Genomic DNA, 13,621 nt, shown 5'->3' with positions numbered 1-13,621 from the left:
GCTCTCTCAGGTGCATGTAAAAGAGCCCACTGCACTATTTTGAAGAAGAGCAGGGGAGTTATCCCCGGTGTCCTAGCCAATATTTATCCCTCAATCAACATAACTAAAAACAGATTATCTGGTCATTATCACATTGCTGTTTGTTGGAGCTTGCTGTGTGCAAATTGGCTGCCTTGTTTCCCATATTACAACAGTGACTACATTTCAAAAGTACTTCATTGGCTGTAAAGCGCTTTGAGACCGTCAGGTGGTCATGAAAGGTGCTATATAAATGCAAGTCTTTCTTTCTCCCTTAGCCGCTCCCCTTACTTAGCAAACGAGGCTCTTCTATTTTTAGTCGGGGATCTGGTTGCCCGGCACTCGCTGATCCGCAATCTCTCTGCACCGCTTTCTGCTATTTTGTTTATTGCTCCTACTGCCGTAATTTCAATCCGTGCAGGAGAATAAAACCCGCAAGCTGAGGAGAACCACGTAAACGTGAGTCCTTGACGGCATTAGGCTTTAGCGAGGCCCTCAGCTCAATACCTGAGAGCATTGCCCTCAGCTACACAAAGGTGCAGCCCCTCCTCGGCACAGGCGAGGGAGATCAAAGCCGGGGCCAGCTCTGTAAGTTTACCACGTGATTAATTTGCCTCTGATTACCAGTCAGTCTTTAGGCAGCCGGTTGCGGAAAGTAAGTGAGTCACCCGTTGCTTTAATCAGGGCCTTAACTCAAGTGGTCTGTTTGCAACATCATTTGAACCCCGCATTCAGCAGCAGAAGTTAATGGGAGGCTGGGAACCTAATTGCTCTCAGCTCAAACGTGCCAGCATCTAACTCCCCACTTGGAGCTAAATTAGCTCCTATTCAGATCATGCTGGTAGACAGACCAGCCGTGGTCAAGCACCCCCACAGCACAAGGCAGGGATTCGATACACTGAGACTTCACAATGAAATCTGGGCAATGATCCTTTTTTTAAAAAAAAAAGATTTTTATTAAATTTTTTTTTGTCGCAAAATAAGATTAATAATAGAAATTTTGACCATTAATGGGATTCTTACCTCAATCCAAAATGGGTTTTTAAACTTAAAAAATGGGGAGGGTGAAAGGGTTTGAAAACACAGATTATTTTAGAGAAAGAGTGAAAAGGTTAGGACAGATAGAGAAGCAACAAGAAGAGGAAATGACAGAACAACATGGGGACAAATTCCTCTGGTCACTACATAAAATCGTACAGCACAGAAGGAGGCCATTCAGCCCATCATGTCTTTGAAAGAGCTATCCAGTTCGTCCCACTTCCTTGCTCTTTCCCACAACCCTGCAAAATTTTCCTTTTCAAATATCTATCCAAATTCCGTTTGAAAGTTACTTTTGAATCTGCTTCCACCACCCTTTCAGGGAGCGCATTCCAAATCACTGCGTAAAACAAAATCTCATCTCCCCGCTCTGGTTCTTTTAAATTGATGGCCTCTGGTTACCAGCCCTCCTGCCACTGGAAGCAATTTCTCCCTATTTACTCTCAAACCCCCTCATAATATCGAACACCTCTATTAAATCTCCTCTTACCCTTCCCTGCCCTGAGGAGAACAACCCAGCTTCTCGTTTTTCCGCACGGAATGGAAAGATGCGAGTTTGCACTGCGACTGCCTGCACAGCCCGTTAACACGTTACAAAGCCACGTGTTCCCACTGAGGAGGTTGCGGGTGTGGGGGGGGGGGGGGGAGTGGAAACAAAGACACTGAACAGAAAAGTACAGACACATCTGTGGGAGAAGATTCCCTGCTCAACTTCTGAGCTCAAAATGTTGGGCAAGGGGAAAATCAGTCATTCGAGGAGTGCCAGTCCCAGGCATCCCACCTATTCCCTCTACCATAATCCCCCTGCAGACCCACTTACCTGGCTGGCCTACCACATTCTACCCTACATAAAATTCAGGTCATCCAAAACTCGGCAGTCCGTGTCCTATCTCAGTCTAGATCACCCATCACCCCTGTGCTCGCTGACCTACATTGGCTCCCGGTTAAGCAATGCCTCAATTTCAAAATTCTCATCTTTGTTTACAATTCCCTCCATGACCTCGCCCCTGCGTATCTCTGTAATTTCCTCCAGCCCCTCAACTCCCTGAGATGTCTGCGCTCCTTAAATTCTGCCCTCTTCAGCATCCCTGATTATAATCACTCAGCCATTGGTGGCCATGCCTTCTGTTGCCTGGGCCCCAAGCTCTGGAACTCCCTGCCTAAACCTCTCCGCCTCTCTACCTCCCTTTCCTCCTTTAAGACTCTCCTTAAAACCTACCTCTTTGACCAAGCTTTTGGTCATCTGCTGTAATTTCTTCCAGAAACATAGAAACATAGAAAATAGGTGCAGGAGTAGGCCATTTGGCCCTTCGAGCCTGCACCGCCATTCAATGAGTTCATGGCTGAACATGCAACTTCAGTACCCCATTCCAGCTTTCTCGCCATACCCCTTGATCCCCCTAGTAGTAAGGACTTCATCTAACTCCTTTTTGAATATATTTAGTGAATTGGCCTCAACAACTTCCTGTGGTAGAGAATTCCACAGGTTCACCACTCTCTGGGTGAAGAAGTTTCTCCTCATCTTGGTCCTAAATAGCTTACCCCTTATCCTTAGACTGTGACCCCTGGTTCTGGACTTCCCCAACATTGGGAACATTCTTCCTGCATCTAACCTGTCTAAACCCGTCAGAATTTTAAACGTTTCTATGAGATCCCCTCTCATTCTTCTGAACTCCAGTGAATACAAGCCCAGTTGATCCAATCTTTCTTGATATGTCAGTCCCACCATCCCGGGAATCAGTCTGGTGAACCTTCGCTGCACCGCCTCAATAGCAAGAATGTCCTTCTCAAGTTAGGAGACCAAAACTGCACACAATACTCCAGGTGTGGCCTCACCAAGGCCCTGTACAACTGTAGTAACACCTCCCTGCCCCGTACTCAAATCCCCTCGTTATGAAGGCCAACATGCCATTTGCTTTCTTAACCGCCTGCTGTACCTGCATGCCAACCTTCAATATCTGATGTACCATGACACCCAGGTCTCGTTGCACCTCCCCTTTTCCTAATCTGTCACCATTCAGAGAATAGTCTGTCTCTCTGTTTTTAACCACCAAAGTGGATAACCTCACATTTATCCACATTATACTTCATCTGCCATGCATTTCATGTAGCTCGGTGTCAAATGTATTTGTTTTGTCTTATAACATTTCTGTGAAGCACCTTGGGACGTTTTACTACGTTAAAGGCGCTATATAAATAAAAGTTATTGTTGTTGTTGTCCCTGGTGTGGTCTTTGTGCTTCCCGAAATTTCTCTCCAGCCAGCCAGGTTATTGATTCCATCCGGGTCGGGGCGGGAGCCTTACTTCAAGCGTGGAGATGCTCCCTGGAGTTAAAATGGGCTGGGCCTTAAGCCGGTGTGGTCAAGCGAGCTTGGTATTTTCCCCCGTCTCGCCCCTCCCACGCCTCACTTGCGCCCTGAGCTCAAATCAGGCTGTAGGGTCCACATTGAGACCAGCTGGCTCAGCACAGCAAAGGGTTGCCAAATGTGGTTAGATTTATTCCTGGTGGTTCCAACACCGTCTCACCCGGCCAAACAGCCATTTGCCCATCTCCAATATTTTTATAACTAGTTCATTAATTCCCTCCCTAAACCTCTCCGCCTCCCTCTCTTCTCCTTTAAAACACTCCTTAAAACCTACCTTTTACACCACGCTTTTTGCTACTTGTCAGCTTTGGCTCAGTAGGTAGCACTCTTGCCTCTGAGTCAGAAAGTTGTGGGTTCAAGTCCCACTCCAGGGACTTAAGTATAAAAAAAAATTAGGCTGACACTCCAGTGAGAGCTGTCAGAGGTGCTATCTTTCAGATGAGACATTAAACCGAGGCCCTGTCTGCTCTCTCAAGTGGACGCAAAAGATCCCATGGTACCATTTCAAAGAAGTGCAAAGCGAGTTATCCCCTGTGTCCGAGCCAATATTTATCCCTCAGTCAAAAAAACAGGTTATCTGGTCATTATCACATTGCTGTTTGTGGGAGCTTGCTGTGCGCAAATTGGCTGTTGCGTTCCCCACATTACAACAGTGACCACACTCCAAAAGTATTTTATTGGCTTTGAGACGGCCGGTGATCATGAAAGACGCTATATAAATGCAAGTCTTTCTTTTTCTAATATCTCCTTATGTGGCTCTGTGCCAAGTTTTGTTTGATTACACTCCTGTGAAGCGTTTTACTCCATTAAAGGCGCTATGTAAATGTGTGTTGTAAAGGGTTGTGCAGACATTAGCAGCAGTTGGTGGAGTGAGTGCTGTCTTCATCATAACTCGTTTCCCAAAGTGCTTTACAAGGACAGCTGGCACTGAAGGACTGTTTTTTTCACCAACTACAATACTGGCACTTGAGACTGAGGTACAGTGACCCTGATAGACGGGTGACTCCTTGTACACAAGTATATCCTTTAAATCCTACTTTGTATGATTAGATTAAAGTCACTACACTTAACGTACAGCCACCAGTCAGTTGAATGATCGCAGCCCTTCTCTTGCAATCTATAATGCACAGTACATTGTGCGCAGAACAGCCCCAACAATACTTGTATATGCATATTTTTAGGTTTGTATATACAGGCAACAATAGGAGGAAGGCAGGTGTGGTCCCTAATACAGATTGCCAGGAGTTACCCTTATCGGGGACGATATCACGGTGACGACATCTGTCCCTGTCCTATTGTCATTGCATTGTTGGCCCCTAATTCCCTCCTCTGTTCTACCATCCCGTCCAAAAGGTGGTGCTCCATGCTGGGGTATGGCCCCACTGCCTCTCGTATCCTTATGGTGCCTCATCCAAGTGGCCATCCTTTATAGATAAGCCAAGACAGTGAGTGGGCAATTTTAAGCAATCCCACTCATCAGGAAACTGATGGGATCGGGTACAACGCTGTAGTCAATGGATCGTACCATCGGGCGGGTTGTAATCTCTGTAATCTCCTCCACCGCCACAACCCTCCGACGTATCTGCCATCCTCTAATTTGGGTCTCTTGAGCATCCCGATTTTAATCGCTCCACCATTGGCAGCCGTGCCTTCAGCTGTCTCGGCCCTAAGCTCCGGAATTCCCTCCCTAAACCTCTCTGGCTCTCTCTTCTCCTTTAAAACGCTCCTTAAAACCTACCTTTTTCACCAAGCTTTTGGCCATCTGTCCTAATATCTCCTTATGTGGCTCGGTGTCAAATTTTGTTTGATTAAACTCCTGTGAAGCGCCTTGGGGCGTTTTACTACGTTAAAGGTGCTATACAAATACAAGTTGTTGTTGTCTAAAACTGGTGTTCCACCCCATTCCATGTGTTTCCCGCCCAGCAAGTTAGAAAGAAAAAATAAATACATGCATTTGTATAGCGCCTTTCACGACCACCGGCCGTCTCAAAGTGTTTTACAGCCAATGACATACTTTTGGGGTGTAGTCACTGTTGTAATGTAGGAAACGCAGCAGCCAATTTGTGCACAGCAAGCTCCCACAAGCAGCAATGTAATAACGACCAGATAATCTGTTTTTGTGATGTTGATTGAGGGATAAATATTGGCCAGGACACCAGGGATAACTCCCCTGCTCTTCTTTAAAATAGTGGCATGGGATCTTTTACGTCCACCTGAGAGGGGAGACAGAACCTCAGTTTAACATCTCATCTGAAAGACAGCACCTCCGACAGTGCGGCACTCTCTCAGCACTGCACTGGAGTGTCAGCCAGATATTTGTGCTCAAGCTCCTCGAGTGGGACTTGAACCTACAATCTTCTGACTCAGAGGCAAGTGAGCTACCCACTGGGCCACAGCTGACTCTCAAAATTGACTTCTGAATGTTAGCAGGCTTTCCGATTAACGGAGACATGACAGCCGAACCTGATTGTGTCTGTTATCTGTCACGCTAAAGGAGTGCGGTTTGAGAATCGCTGCCTGATTTCCCCGGCCCCGGCCTGCAGCTATGGAGGACAAAGGCAGCATCACACCTGCTGCTCTGGCGGAGCTCAGTTAACACAGACCGGACCGGGGGTCGAAGCTGTCACCTTCACCTCACAGGTGTCTCCTGAAACTCCCGCTGCCAAAGCCAAAGTGAAGTCACTCTACCCCTCTTTCTCAAAGGCTGTCTCGGGTCCAAAGTCTGGTGCTTCTCATTACACCAGAGCTCCAACTGTGAAGTGACGGCTGTAAGGATGCCAAGCTATCGACATCATCCTTGGTTAGCATCTTAGAATGATTAAAGCACAGAAGGCCATTCGGTCCATTGAGCCCGTGCCAGCTCTCAGCTAGTCCCACTCCCCCGCCCTTTTCCATACCCCTGCAATTTTTTCCTTCAGATACTTATCCAACTCCCCTTTGAAAGATAAAATTGAGTCTGCCTCCACCACCTTCTCAGGCCATGCATTCCAGATCTTAACCACTCGCTGTGTAAAAAAGTCTTTCCTCATGTCACCTTTGGTTCTTTTGCCAATCACCTTAAATCTGTGTCCTCTGGTTCTCGAACCTTACGCCAATGGGAACAGTTTCTCTCTCTCTACTCTGTCCAGACCCGTCATGGTGTTGAACACCTCGATCAAATCTCCTCTCAATCTTCGCTACTCCAAGGAGAACAACCCCAGCTTCTCCAGTCTATACACATAACTGAAGTCCCTCATCTCTGGAACCATTCTCGTAAATCTTTTCCGCACTCTCTCTAAGGCCTTCACATCCTTCCTAAAGTGCGGTGCCCAGAATTGGACACAATACTCCAGTTGGGAGAATTGGACACAGTACTTCAGTTGGGAGAATTGGACACAATACTCCAGTTGGGAGAATTGGACACAATACTCCAGTTGGGAGAATTGGACACAATACTCCAGTTGGGAGAATTGGACACGGTACTCCAGTTGGGAGAATTGGACACAATACTCCAGTTGGGAGAATTGGACACGGTACTCCAGTTGGGAGAATTAGACACAGTACTCCAGTTGGGAGAATTAGACACAGTACTCCAGTTGGGAGAATTGGACACAGTACTCCAGTTGGGAGAATTGGACACGGTACTCCAGTTGGGAGAATTGGACACGGTACTCCAGTTGGGAGAATGGGACACGGTACTCCAGTTGGGAGAATTAGACACAGTACTCCAGTTGGGAGAATTAGACACAGTACTCCAGTTGGGAGAATTGGACACAGTACTCCAGTTGGGAGAATTGGACACGGTACTCCAGTTGGGAGAATTGGACACAATACTCCAGTTGGGAGAATTGGACACGGTACTCCAGTTGGGAGAATTGGACACAGTACTCCAGTTGGGAGAATTGGACACAGTACTCCAGTTGGGAGAATTGGACACGATACTTCAGTTGGGAGAATTGGACACAGTACTCCAGTTGGGAGAATTAGACACAGTACTCCAGTTGGGAGAATTGGACACAATACTCCAGTTGGGAGAATTGGACACGGTACTCCAGTTGGGAGAATTGGACACAATACTCCAGTTGGGAGAATTGGACACGGTACTCCAGTTGGGAGAATTGGACACAGTACTCCAGTTGGGAGAATTAGACACAGTACTCCAGTTGGTAGAATTGGACACAATACTCCAGTTGGGAGAATTGGACACGGTACTCCAGTTGGGAGAATTGGACACAGTACTCCAGTTGGGAGAATTGGACACGGTACTCCAGTTGGGAGAATTGGACACGGTACTCCAGTTGGGAGAATTGGACACAATACTCCAGTTGGGAGAATTAGACACAGTACTCCAGTTGGGAGAATTGGACACAGTACGCCAGTTGGGAGAATTAGACACGGTACATCAGTTGGGAGAATTGGACACAGTACTCCAGTTGGGAGAATTGGACACAATACTCCAGTTGGGAGAATTGGACACAGTACTCCAGTTGGGAGAATTGGACACAGTACTCCAGTTGGGAGAATTGGACACAGTACTCCAGTTGGGAGAATTGGACACAATACTCCAGTTGGGAGAATTGGACACAATACTCTAGTTGGGAGAATTGGACACAGTACTCCAGTTGGGAGAATTGGACACAGTACTCCAGTTGGGAGAATTGGACACGGTACTCCAGTTGGGAGAATTGGACACAATACTCCAGTTGGGAGAATTGGACACAATACTCCAGTTGGGAGAATTGGACACAGTACTCCAGTTGGGAGAATTGGACACAGACTTCAGTTGGGAGAATTGGACACAGTACTCCAGTTGGGAGAATTGGACACGGTACTCCAGTTGGGAGAATTGGACACAATACTCCAGTTGGGAGAATTGGACACAGTATTCCAGTTGGGAGAATTGGACACAATACTCCAGTTGGGAGAATTGGACACAATACTCCAGTTGGGAGAATTGGACACGGTACTCCAGTTGGGAGAATTGGACACAATACTCCAGTTGGGAGAATTGGACACAATACTCCAGTTGGGAGAATTAGACACAGTACTCCAGTTGGGAGAATTGGACAAGGTACTTCAGTTGGGAGAATTGGACACAGTACTCCAGTTGGGAGAATTAGACACAATACTCCAGTTGGGAGAATTAGACACAGTACTCCAGTTGGGAGAATTAGACACAGTACTCCAGTTGGGAGAATTGGACACAATACTCCAGTTGGGAGAATTAGACACAGTACTCCAGTTGGGAGAATTAGACACAGTACTCCAGTTTGGAGAATTGGACACAATACTCCAGTTGGGAGAATTGGACACAATACTCCAGTTGGGAGAATTGGACACGATACTCCAGTTGGGAGAATTGGACACGATACTCCAGTTGGGAGAATTGGACACAATACTCCAGTTGGGAGAATTGGACACAATACTCCAGTTGGGAGAATTGGACACAATACTCCAGTTGGGAGAATTGAACACAATACTCCAGTTGGGAGAATTGAACACAATACTCCAGTTGGGAGAATTAGACACAGTACTCCAGTTGGGAGAATTGGACACAATACTCCAGTTGGGAGAATTAGACACAATACTCCAGTTGGGAGAATTGGACACAGTACTCCAGTTGGGAGAATTGGACACAATACTCCAGTTGGGAGAATTGGACACGGTACTCCAGTTGGGAGAATTGGACACAATACTCCAGTTGGGAGAATTGGACACAATACTCCAGTTGGGAGAATTGGACACAATACTCCAGTTGGGAGAATTGGACACGGTACTCCAGTTGGGAGAATTGGACACAATACTCCAGTTGGGAGAATTGGACACGGTACTCCAGTTGGGAGAATTAGACACAGTACTCCAGTTGGGAGAATTAGACACAGTACTCCAGTTGGGAGAATTGGACACAGTACTCCAGTTGGGAGAATTGGACACGGTACTTCAGTTGGGAGAATTGGACACGGTACTCCAGTTGGGAGAATTGGACACAGTACTCCAGTTGGGAGAATTGGACACAGTACTCCAGTTGGGAGAATTGGACACAATACTCCAGTTGGGAGAATTGGACACAGTACTCCAGTTGGGAGAATTGGACACAGTACTCCAGTTGGGAGAATTGGACACAATACTCCAGTTGGGAGAATTGGACACAATACTCCAGTTGGGAGAATTAGACACGGTACTCCAGTTGGGAGAATTGGACACAATACTCCAGTTGGGAGAATTGGACACGGTACTCCAGTTGGGAGAATTGGACACGGTACTCCAGTTGGGAGAATTGGACACAATACTCCAGTTGGGAGAATTGGACACGGTACTCCAGTTGGGAGAATTGGACACAATACTCCAGTTGGGAGAATTGGACACGCTACTCCAGTTGGGAGAATTGGACACGGTACTCCAGTTGGGAGAATTGGACACAATACTCCAGTTGGGAGAATTAGACACAGTACTCCAGTTGGGAGAATTGGACACAGTACTCCAGTTGGGAGAATTAGACACGGTACTTCAGTTGGGAGAATTGGACACAGTACTGCAGTTGGGAGAATTGGACACAATACTCCAGTTGGGAGAATTAGACACAGTACTCCAGTTGGGAGAATTGGACACGGTACTTCAGTTGGGAGAATGAGACACAATACTCCAGTTGGGAGAATTGGACACAATACTCCAGTTGGGAGAATTGGACACAATACTCCAGTTGGGAGAATTGGACACAATACTCCAGTTGGGAGAATTAGACACAGTACTCCAGTTGGGAGAATTGGACACGGTACTTCAGTTGGGAGAATTGGACACAATACTCCAGTTGGGAGAATTGGACACAGTACTCCAGTTGGGAGAATTGGACACAGTACTCCAGTTGGGAGAATTGGACACAATACTCCAGTTGGGAGAATTGGACACAATACTCCAGTTGGGAGAATTGGACACAGTACTCCAGTTGGGAGAATTGGACACAATACTCCAGTTGGGAGAATTGGACACAGTATTCCAGTTGGGAGAATTGGACACAATACTCCAGTTGGGAGAATTGGACACGGTACTCCAGTTGGGAGAATTGGACACGGTACTCCAGTTGGGAGAATTGGACACGGTACTTCAGTTGGTAGAATTGGACACGGTACTCCAGTTGGGAGAATTGGACACGGTACTCCAGTTGGGAGAATTGGACACAATACTCCAGTTGGGAGAATTGGACACAGTATTCCAGTTGGGAGAATTGGACACAATACTCCAGTTGGGAGAATTGGACACAATACTCCAGTTGGGAGAATTGGACACAATACTCCAGTTGGGAGAATTGGACACAATACTCCAGTTGGGAGAATTGGACACAATACTCCAGTTGGGAGAATTGGACACAATACTCCAGTTGGGAGAATTGGACACAATACTCCAGTTGGGAGAATTGGACACAATACTCCAGTTGGGAGAATTAGACACAGTACTCCAGTTGGGAGAATTAGACACAGTACTCCAGTTGGGAGAATTAGACACAGTACTCCAGTTGGGAGAATTGGACACGGTACTCCAGTTGGGAGAATTGGACACGGTACTCCAGTTGGGAGAATTGGACACAATACTCCAGTTGGGAGAATTGGACACGGTACTTCAGTTGGGAGAATTAGACACAGTACTCCAGTTGGGAGAATTGGACACGATACTCCAGTTGGGAGAATTGGACACAATACTCCAGTTGGGAGAATTGGACACGGTACTCCAGTTGGGAGAATTGGACACGGTACTCCAGTTGGGAGAATTGGACACGGTACTTCAGTTGGGAGAATTGGACACAATACTCCAGTTGGGAGAATTGGACACAATACTCCAGTTGGGAGAATTGGACACAATACTCCAGTTGGGAGAATTGGACACAATACTCCAGTTGGGAGAATTGGACACAATACTCCAGTTGGGAGAATTGGACACAATACTCCAGTTGGGAGAATTAGACACAGTACTCCAGTTGGGAGAATTGGACACAATACTCCAGTTGGGAGAATTGGACACAATACTCCAGTTGGGAGAATTGGACACGATACTCCAGTTGGGAGAATTGGACACGATACTCCAGTTGGGAGAATTGGACACGATACTCCAGTTGGGAGAATTGGACACGATACTCCAGTTGGGAGAATTGGACACGATACTCCAGTTGGGAGAATTGGACACGATACTCCAGTTGGGAGAATTGAACACAATACTCCAGTTGGGAGAATTAGACACAGTACTCCAGTTGGGAGAATTGGACACAATACTCCAGTTGGGAGAATTAGACACAATACTCCAGTTGGGAGAATTGGACACAGTACTCCAGTTGGGAGAATTGGACACAATACTCCAGTTGGGAGAATTGGACACGGTACTTCAGTTGGGAGAATTGGACACGGTACTCCAGTTGGGAGAATTGGACACAATACTCCAGTTGGGAGAATTGGACACAATACTCCAGTTGGGAGAATTGGACACAATACTCCAGTTGGGAGAATTGGACACGGTACTCCAGTTGGGAGAATTGGACACAATACTCCAGTTGGGAGAATTGGACACGGTACTCCAGTTGGGAGAATTAGACACAGTACTCCAGTTGGGAGAATTAGACACAGTACTCCAGTTGGGAGAATTGGACACGGTACTTCAGTTGGGAGAATTGGACACGGTACTTCAGTTGGGAGAATTGGACACGGTACTCCAGTTGGGAGAATTTGGACACAGTACTCCAGTTGGGAGAATTGGACACAGTACTCCAGTTGGGAGAATTGGACACAGTACTCCAGTTGGGAGAATTAGACACAGTACTCCAGTTGGGAGAATTGGACACAATACTCCAGTTGGGAGAATTAGACATGGTACTCCAGTTGGGAGAATTGGACACAATACTCCAGTTGGGAGAATTGGACACGGTACTCCAGTTGGGAGAATTGGACACGGTACTCCAGTTGGGAGAATTGGACACAATACTCCAGTTGGGAGAATTGGACACGGTACTCCAGTTGGGAGAATTGGACACAATACTCCAGTTGGGAGAATTGGACACGCTACTCCAGTTGGGAGAATTGGACACGGTACTCCAGTTGGGAGAATTGGACACAGTACTCCAGTTGGGAGAATTGGACACGGTACTTCAGTTGGGAGAATTGGACACAATACTCCAGTTGGGAGAATTGGACACAATACTCCAGTTGGGAGAATTGGACACAATACTCCAGTTGGGAGAATTGGACACAATACTCCAGTTGGGAGAATTAGACACAGTACTCCAGTTGGGAGAATTGGACACGGTACTTCAGTTGGGAGAATTGGACACAATACTCCAGTTGGAAGAATTGGACACAGTACTCCAGTTGGGAGAATTGGACACAGTACTCCAGTTGGGAGAATTGGACACAGTACTCCAGTTGGGAGAATTGGACACAATACTCCAGTTGGGAGAATTGGACACAATACTCCAGTTGGGAGAATTGGACACAATACTCCAGTTGGGAGAATTGGACACAGTACTCCAGTTGGGAGAATTGGACACAATACTCCAGTTGGGAGAATTGGACACAGTATTCCAGTTGGGAGAATTGGACACAATACTCCAGTTGGGAGAATTGGACACGGTACTCCAGTTGGGAGAATTGGACACGGTACTCCAGTTGGGAGAATTGGACACGGTACTTCAGTTGGTAGAATTGGACACGGTACTCCAGTTGGGAGAATTGGACACGGTACTCCAGTTGGGAGAATTGGACACAATACTCCAGTTGGGAGAATTGGACACAGTATTCCAGTTGGGAGAATTGGACACAATACTCCAGTTGGGAGAATTGGACACAATACTCCAGTTGGGAGAATTGGACACAGTACTCCAGTTGGGAGAATTGGATACAATACTCCAGTTGGGAGAATTGGACACAATACTCCAGTTGGGAGAATTGGACACAATACTCCAGTTGGGAGAATTGGACACAATACTCCAGTTGGGAGAATTGGACACAATACTCCAGTTGGGAGAATTAGACACAGTACTCCAGTTGGGAGAATTAGACACAGTACTCCAGTTGGGAGAATTAGACACAGTACTCCAGTTGGGAGAATTGGACACAATACTCCAGTTGGGAGAATTGGACACAATACTCCAGTTGGGAGAATTGGACACGGTACTCCAGTTGGGAGAATTGGACACGGTACTCCAGTTGGGAGAATTGGACACGGTACTTCAGTTGGGAGAA

The sequence above is a fragment of the Pristiophorus japonicus genome, chromosome 20, assembly GCF_044704955.1.
Source record: "Pristiophorus japonicus isolate sPriJap1 chromosome 20, sPriJap1.hap1, whole genome shotgun sequence".
Classification (NCBI taxonomy): domain Eukaryota; kingdom Metazoa; phylum Chordata; class Chondrichthyes; family Pristiophoridae; genus Pristiophorus; species Pristiophorus japonicus.
The sequence above is the reverse complement of the archived record's forward strand: the minus strand, read 5'-3'. Positions refer to the sequence as shown.